The following is an 8,520-nucleotide window of genomic DNA, read 5'->3' on the forward strand; positions in this document are numbered from 1 at the left end:
CAGTGTCTTTGTACCACTCTGAGACTGATACTGTATGTATTTTATTTAGTTAATCTATTACCAGAATCCTTTCTACAAATGGTTAGTTGTCTTCCTTTAATCAACGCTGACTTTTTTATGACAGACGTGTAATTTCAATAATTACTTCCTGAAACTTCCTTTTTCAAATTAACTTCTTTGTTTTAGGGCGTTGCTAATAGGTAACAATTTATCTTATAGCCTAAAGAAATGCAAGATTGGCAAGTGTAAATAGAAATTAGACATTTGAAAACAATAGTCATAATTTTTCCATTGTAGCTGACATATTAGTACTTCCTGAAAAAGTTTCAACAAATAGACATGTACATGCAATAAATATTGAGTTCATAACAGTATTTAGTTATAAATTCAAAAACTCTAAGAAAACTCTTGGCTATTTCCATAGAATTGAGTTTTATTATTTTGATGTGATCACTAGCATAATTGTATCAGTACATTCAGTTTCCATATCAATTAATAATAGCGTCTTTCAGAAAAGGAGTACAATTAACTGTAATTTAAGGCCAAATACGTTTTGTTTAACATTGAGGTTTTGTTTTGTTATTAAAAGCTTATATTTGATTTTTTCCTACTTCTTAGTATATAACCCATATTTTCCAATATACTTTCTGAGTGTGTAAGATGTAGAAACCTTCATATGGTTACATTCTGGTTCATATTCTCCTGTACCTCTCAAAAAGTCTGTGAAGTATGTCTTTCTGTGTGAAGGAATCTTGGAGACATCTGGAATGCCTTATGACTTCATGGGCAGAAAGTTAAAAAAATCTTCCTGTGTGGATATGAAAAGGAAAACACAAACGGGATTCATTCATCTGACAAGCACATTTGGCTTTCTTGAATGAAGCAGAAAGAACCTCCCCCAGGTGGCAGTAGCAGCCTGTTTCCTAAGAAGTGATTTTGAACCAGAATTTATTTTCATTTTCTTCCTCAAACCATAAATTGACATTCTTCAACTAGGCAGTTCACATCAACACATATTAATTGTGTGGAAGATCTTTTGAATAAAGGCACAACTAAGCCTTCTTTGTCCATTATAGAAAGTGACAAGTGTAGAAGGTCCTTAGTTTTCAAAGCATTCTCTTTGAAATCATAGTTTAAATCATTTGCTGAATGCAACAGTTGATGGTTTAAAAAATAAGGTTCAGAGTTCACAGGTTTGGTGAAAATTTCCAGAGAGACTGTAGAATCTAAAAATAATTTTCAACAGGTTTAATGAAAGTTTTAGATCTGAGTTAATTTAGCGATCCTATAGAAGGGTAATGTATTGATATTAGATAATGTTTAATGATTGATACTCATTCTTTTAGAATCAGGGTGAAAAAACAACTTGAAATATTACTTTCACTCCTTTGAGTAACTTGGCTAAACACAGTGTAGCAGGGATAACTTTAACAGCTGGCTTTAGAATTTTTCTGAGAAAGGAAACTGTCTTTGAGAAAATAGTTTGATTAGCTACTTGAGGTAGAAACAGGGATCCTGAGAGCATGAGCCAAGCTCATTAACAATGGTAGCCAAACTGCTGGGGATGAGGGAAGATCCAAGAAAGGAGTAGAGAAGAGCAGGATCTATACAGGATGAGGGAGGGAGGGAGGGAAAAAGGGAGAGAGGGATAGAAAAGAGGGAAGAGGAGGAAGAGAAGAGGAGGAGGAGAGTATAAGAACTATAACATTAGAACATGAGAGGAAGCTGAATCTCCCCCATGTGGAAATGGCTAAGGGACCACGTTAGAGCAGAGATAGCTAATGTTCAGTTTTAATTTTTCACATTTCTGGGATGTAAAGCCAGCCATTTCACAATTACCTTGTATGAAGGTGGATTTTTATTTGCACTTTGGTTTTGGTCATTGTTAACATTTTGCTTTATTTTATTTTATTTTATTTTAATGGTAATTAAAATTTGATGGGAAAGGCCTGAGGTCCACCCAAGGTTAGCAAAGGACAAGGACCACAAAAGTTGGAGATTATAAAATGACATCTGATCTGAATCAGGAGAGGCAGGAGTTTGCAGCAAGAAGGACACTATTCTCTAGGAGCTTTCACTACTCTTTGGGAGGACCTTGAACTTGCCATAATTTATGACATGAGAAATTATGTGCTAAGAGTTACTCTAGCTGACATAGTAACAATTATATTTTAAATTACACACACACACACACAGTTTTAGTTTGCCAGGGCTGCCATAACAGTGCCATAGGCTGAGTGGTTTAAACACCAGAATTTAATTCCCTCACTGTTCTGGAGGCTAGAAGTCTGAGAACAATGTGTCATTGGGGTTGGTTTCTTCAGAGGCCTCTCTCCTTGGCTTGTTAATGGCTGTCTTCTCCCCATGTCTTCACATGGTCTTCCTTTGCTATGTCTGTATCCAAGTTTCCTCTTTTTATAAGGACATCAGTCATGGTGGGTTAGGGCCCACCATAATGAACTCATTTTAACATAATTATCTCGTTAAAGGCCCTATCTCCAAATACAGTCACACTATAAGGTTCTAGGTGTTAGGACTTTAATATTTGAAATTTGGTGTGTGGGGAGTGCATAATTCAATCCGTAATACACACATTAATATATATTATATTATATATTTATAATAATTATATAAATTATATGTCTCACACACGTATTAATGTTTATGTATATGTGTACACATTATAATTATATAAATTATATGTCTCTATACCCAGTAAAATTGTGTCTCTTTTCGCCATTAAATTGAGTCTTAGTATAAGTAGTACTTGACTTATGGCAGTTTGATTTAAAGTTACTCTCACAATTTTAGACAAATTCCAGTTTGCATTGACTTGAACTGTGATCCCCTTGGTTGTATGTTATGTCTTTTCATTGTAAAGAAGACCTTTAGAGTAATAACCTAGACTCTGTGTTTATGATGCCTAAATGACCTTAGCCTTGGCCCTTACTGCTCCAAGTCAAAGGGAACATTGATAAGCTGGCTAGTGTTGGTGGTGACTTGATTGACTCAATCTGAGCTGGTTTTAGAATACGACATCAGGTCTTACCTTTCAAAAAATTTTAGAGATCATTGGTCAGCAGTTTAAATTTCCAGAACAGATGGTCCTAATTTGAATATAGTTTGAGGGTTCTTGGAGCAATGAAAAATGCCCATATCTGGACAGAAATATTGATGGGAATAGGAGAAGGTTTTAGTCTAAACTGGCGGTTTCATATTTTAAAGACTCTGCCAGTCTCATCCCCACACAGGAAAGTTTATGATATTTTGCTTCTTGTTTGATGTTATCACTATAGTTTTTTGTTTGTTTGCTTTTTGTTTTCCTTCTGAGTATTTCTGGTTAATTTTTTAGGATTATAAATAAAATATGTATATTTCAAAGCATTTATGAAATTTGTAAAAGAACAAAGAGGAAAACAGGATTATTTAAAATTTTTTATTTCCTGGGCCTTATGGGACAGTGGCTTCTCTTAGGGAATGACACAGTAAATACATTTCTTTTTCCAGACTACCCACGTCCTCCTGTTAACTCACCTTTTTTAAGAACCACTACTGTAATGAGAGGCATTAATAATGGGATTATGTTTAGCATGTGAACTGTGCGGAGGCAAGAGTAATTGGCAGTTACTTAATCAGGATATGATTTTTTTTGCTATGTTACTGCATTCAATTTTATAAGATTTATTTATAATTTTAGCAACTTTATTAACAGTGAGATTGGTTTGAGAGCTTTCTATTTTTATCCTATATTCTTCAGGTTTTCAGTTTAGGAATATGCTAACCTCTTAAAATGACTTAGGAAAATTTCTTTATTTTATGGTACTCTGCAATAATTCAGATACCTTGGCAATTACACATCCCTTGAAGGTTTGAAGAAATTTTCACAAAAATAGCTAGGCCCAGCAACTTTCTGGAGGTCATTCCAGAACAACTTAAAAAATTGCTGCAGTGGTAATTTGACTCTTCTTAGGTCAATTTTGGTGATTTATTGTATAATAAACACATATTTTACCCAAATTTTCAAGTTTTTAATGTGTCATTATCTCCATTTCTAGCATTAGATCCCTTTTCTTGTTCTGAGATGGGTTTTTTAATTGGGATTGGCTTTATACACTTCATAAATGTTTGCTCATGTATGCATATATGTGTGCATGTATGTGTATGCATTTTATTTTTGTGCTTTTGTAGTTTTAAGTGGATTTCCATGAACATATATGAAATTTATAATCTAAGGCCTCTATGATGTAATGAATGATTTGCTCAAAATAACTAAACTTTTGGTCACCATCTCTGGGCCAATGGTGTTTCAGAGTGTAGTTGTTGATACCGATCTGCTCAACTAGTTGCTATTTTCATTTCAGCTGCAGCACTTGGCCGGAACAATAGGGTTGCATGCCAGAGTGTAGAGAAGGGGGAAAAGCGCACTGGAAGAAGTCAGTGGAACCTGGGGATATGTATAAACTGGTACTTTATTTTTATGCTGCTTCTCCCCAAAATGTTTTGGGAAAATATTAAAACATAAAATCAAGAAATGATGGATTTTCTAAGGAAAAAGTTAAAGGTGTCCAAAGTTAGTTGAAATTTGGGTAATGCACTTTGCATCTGTTTTGGGCCCAGTCTTACTGATCCAGACCATTTTCATCATGAAGACTCCCCCCAAAACCCCAACCCATAAAAGCGACAATAGTAATGATAATGATAACAGCTGTGCTGTAAGCACAATTATTGTCACTTTCCTGATAAGGAAACTGAGGCTCAGGAGCAGAATCTTCCCAAGGTCATACAGCTTAGAAGTAGCAGAAGGGAAACTCCAACCAGGGTTACCAGAGTCCAGAGACCATATGCTTGGAAAACTGACATTCATTATTCCATGAAATGGATATAAATACAAAAGGAAAATGTTAAGTGCTGTACTTGAGTCTTTTGCTTATTTTCACTTAATACTGGTCATACTCAATAATTATCATAAATAACCACATTGTTAAAATCTTATACTGACCTGGTATTGTACCTCTGTGATCGTGGCCCTGCACAGTACATCACATCCTGCTTGTCAGCCAGGTCTGCACAGAAATTAACAAGAGTGATTTAAAAGTCAGAGGCAGAGCAGGCAAGAGAGTGGGTGGTAAGTTTTAAGAATGGTTTTCAGGTGCTTACCACATGAGCTAAGTGCGAAAAAGACAAATGCTAAGGTCGATGTGTTGTGTGGTCTATGAAAGCTGAGGTCAGTAATGTAACACTGTAGTAGTAAATTTCGAAAAGGGACATATGATATTTACACAATTCCTGAAAGGTGAAATTAAATAGGCTTGGATAAGAGCCACTATCTGTGCCAAGCATGATTATATGAAATTGAAGTCATTGCTTTACAGTATTGCTATAAAATTGCTGTGCTAAAAAACAAACTGTAGGCCCACAGTATTTGGAGACATTTATACTGTTGTAAGCTTAGATGTGGTGCAAGAGTTGCGTTTGGCCTTCTGGCCAGTTTGGGAAGGTATACAAGATATTACAAATAGAATAAAGATCATGTTTACATAGTCCAATAGTAAGCTTAATTTGGCAAAAGAAATGGCAAGAAATAGATTGCATACATAAATGGCAAAAAAGCTTTATGGCCCAAGGTGGTCCTTTGAGTGATACTAATTTTATTTTCAGTCCTGTTGTATAATACTTGTTTTTAAGGGCTACGTCAGATATTCCTTAAAGCACCTTCTGAATTCTGTCGTGTGCTAATTTACATTATAATCAAAGGGCAAAAAATAACATTGAGAAGATGTTATACAAAATAAATGCATAGATGGTTTCACAACCCAGTGTGACAAGGTCTCATGAATGGCATTTACAATGCATAATGTGAAAAAATATATTTTCTCCTGTGGCTTGTTTCTCATGTGCATTAAAGATCAGTGAAATAAATGTCACTAATTTAAATTTTTTTTATTAAATTTTTAATAAAAATTTTTATAATTATTTTTAAAATTATTTTTAAAAATGAAGTATCATGAAAATGTGTTTATTAACATTTATGTCAGCACTGTAGCTATTACAGAAGATCTGAAAGTTTATTCAAGTAAGCCCAAGTATAGCTAATTAATCAATAAATTCAAAACACATTCTTGAGTGATTATTGTGTGCTGGATACATCATTTATTTTCCAGAAATCAGAGGTTTGATAAAATAATTATAAGGCAATTTAAACTCTACAGGATTTATTGGTGTACTTCTTTAAATCTCACAGGTGTTGTGTAACTCAAGAGATGCTCAAAGACTCAAAAGTAAAACCTTTTCAGACTCTGAACACACCTCGCCTCCAGATCCTTGTTATAAAATCAGAAGGCCCAATTGCCTTGTTTCTCTCCTTTATTAGCACCTTAAAGAAATTATAATCACTCAAATAAGTGGTTATTGAGTGAATACTTTTATGTGAATGCCAAATAATTAGAAACTAAATAAAATATTAAGAACTGGGTTAAAAAATCAAGAAAGTCTTTGACAGTAGATCATTTCTTTACAAAACAAAAAATGACCTACTTTAGTGGGTCATTGTAGGGATTAAGATAGATAATCTATACAAATGTGTTCCATAAATTGTCTCAACATGGTAGATACTTAATAAATATTAATTGAATTTGAATTTGTCTTTATAATAAGGCAGATTTTAAATATAATTCTCTTCCAACCTGCTCCCCATTCCAAACTATTTATTTTTGTGTGTCTTTATAAATATGACAGTGAAGGGAAATTAAAGACAATAACAGGCAGTAAAGAATGGGTTAGATTTCCTGTTTTGTGCTTACACATAGTTTACAGTGGCCTTCTAGGATAAAATATAGTGATAAAAGTTGCTTTAAGTGGTATAAATATTTAAAAACAATGAATCTGAGTTTAGTATCTGCTCCACTACTAACTAGCTATGTGAAATGGATAAGTTTTGTGTCTTTCCTCAGACTAGTTTCCTCTTCTATAAAATGCAATCAATAAAACACTATGGGGCTAGTGATATAATGCTGTTGACTTGAAACAAATACTGCCAGATACTTCTCCAGCAAAGATGGGTTTATTCTGGATTAGCAGAGAGTTGCAATTTGGGGTCTATAACCATGGCAAACCACGAGCAAGTCACTGCACAGCCAAGGAAAGAGAATGCTTTTATAGAGGGAAAGGAAGTTGGGAGGGCTAGAGTAAACAAATAGTCCTTGGGTTTTCATTGGCTGAGTTTTTGCCAGGAACAATAAGTCTTTCTTCTTCCTGTTGTAGAACGCAGGGTGTGAGAACTCTCCCTTCTGGTCTTCTGGTTCTATTTAATTGAAGTTTCTGTTTATTAATTTTTTACTGTGCATATAAATTAAATGAAATACTGTATTCAAAATAACTAGTGTAGTGCTTGACACATAAAAAGTATTCACGGAATGTTCAACGTGTCCAAATGGAAATGATTCTATTTGTGTTAACCTTGTCCTCCTCTTGTGTTCTCTAGCACTCTTCAGTAGAAATCTGGAAGTCATGAATAATTTTTCCCTTTATCTCAACCTAACTCATCCAACAGCTGAAGAAGTATTACTGATTTTTCCCTTTAAACATCTGTCCAATGCCTCCATCCCTCTTCTCTGGCCCCATTGTACTGTCTTACTTCAGGCTCTTTCAATTGACTGCTTAGACATAGTGAGATAATTTCTAAAATAATGTCTCTGCCTTCCTTTAGTCTTCCAGTTTATTCTTCACATTGTTGCTAGAAAGACCTTTCCAGATTCAAATATGATCATGTGTGAAAGCCTTCACAAGCTCCACATTTGTATAAGGTAAAAATCAACTCCTTATTCCTAGACCTTACCCTTCTCTCCACCCCTACTGTGCTCCACAGCTGTTAGTGCTTTAGACAAAGCTTACTTCTTCTTTCCTAATGTCATGGTGTTCCTTCTCCATGTGTCTACTTATGCTATTATCTCTATCTGGAATGCCCTCTGTCCCCCAACTCCCACTTCATTTGAAATTTTGTTTGGCTAGCAAATACCCATTCATCTTTCAAGACTCAGACAGTATTTATAGTACTAGGATAAACATATAAAATATGGAATAGAATTGACAATTCAGAAATAAATCCTTACATTTATGGTAAATGATTTTCAACAAAGTGAGAAGACAATTCAAAGGGGGAAGAATAGCGTTTTCAACAAATGGTGCTGGGGACAACTGGATATCCACATGCAGAAAGTGAAAATAGACTGCTACCTTACACCGCATGCAAAAATTAACTCAGTGGATCATAGACAAAATAAAATAACTAAAACGATATAACTCTTAGAAGAAAACACAAGAGTAGATCTTTATGACTTTGGCTTGGGCAATTTTTTTTTAGATATGACATCAAAGCATAAGTGACAAGGAAAAAATACATAAATTGAACATTAACAAAATTCAGAACTTTTGTGCTTTTACAAAACATCATCAAGAAAATAAAGACAACCCACAGAATGGGAGAAAACATTTGCAACTCATATCTCTGAAATGGGACTTCAA

The sequence above is a fragment of the Camelus ferus genome, chromosome 2 (genome assembly GCF_009834535.1).
Source record: "Camelus ferus isolate YT-003-E chromosome 2, BCGSAC_Cfer_1.0, whole genome shotgun sequence".
Taxonomy (NCBI): domain Eukaryota; kingdom Metazoa; phylum Chordata; class Mammalia; order Artiodactyla; family Camelidae; genus Camelus; species Camelus ferus.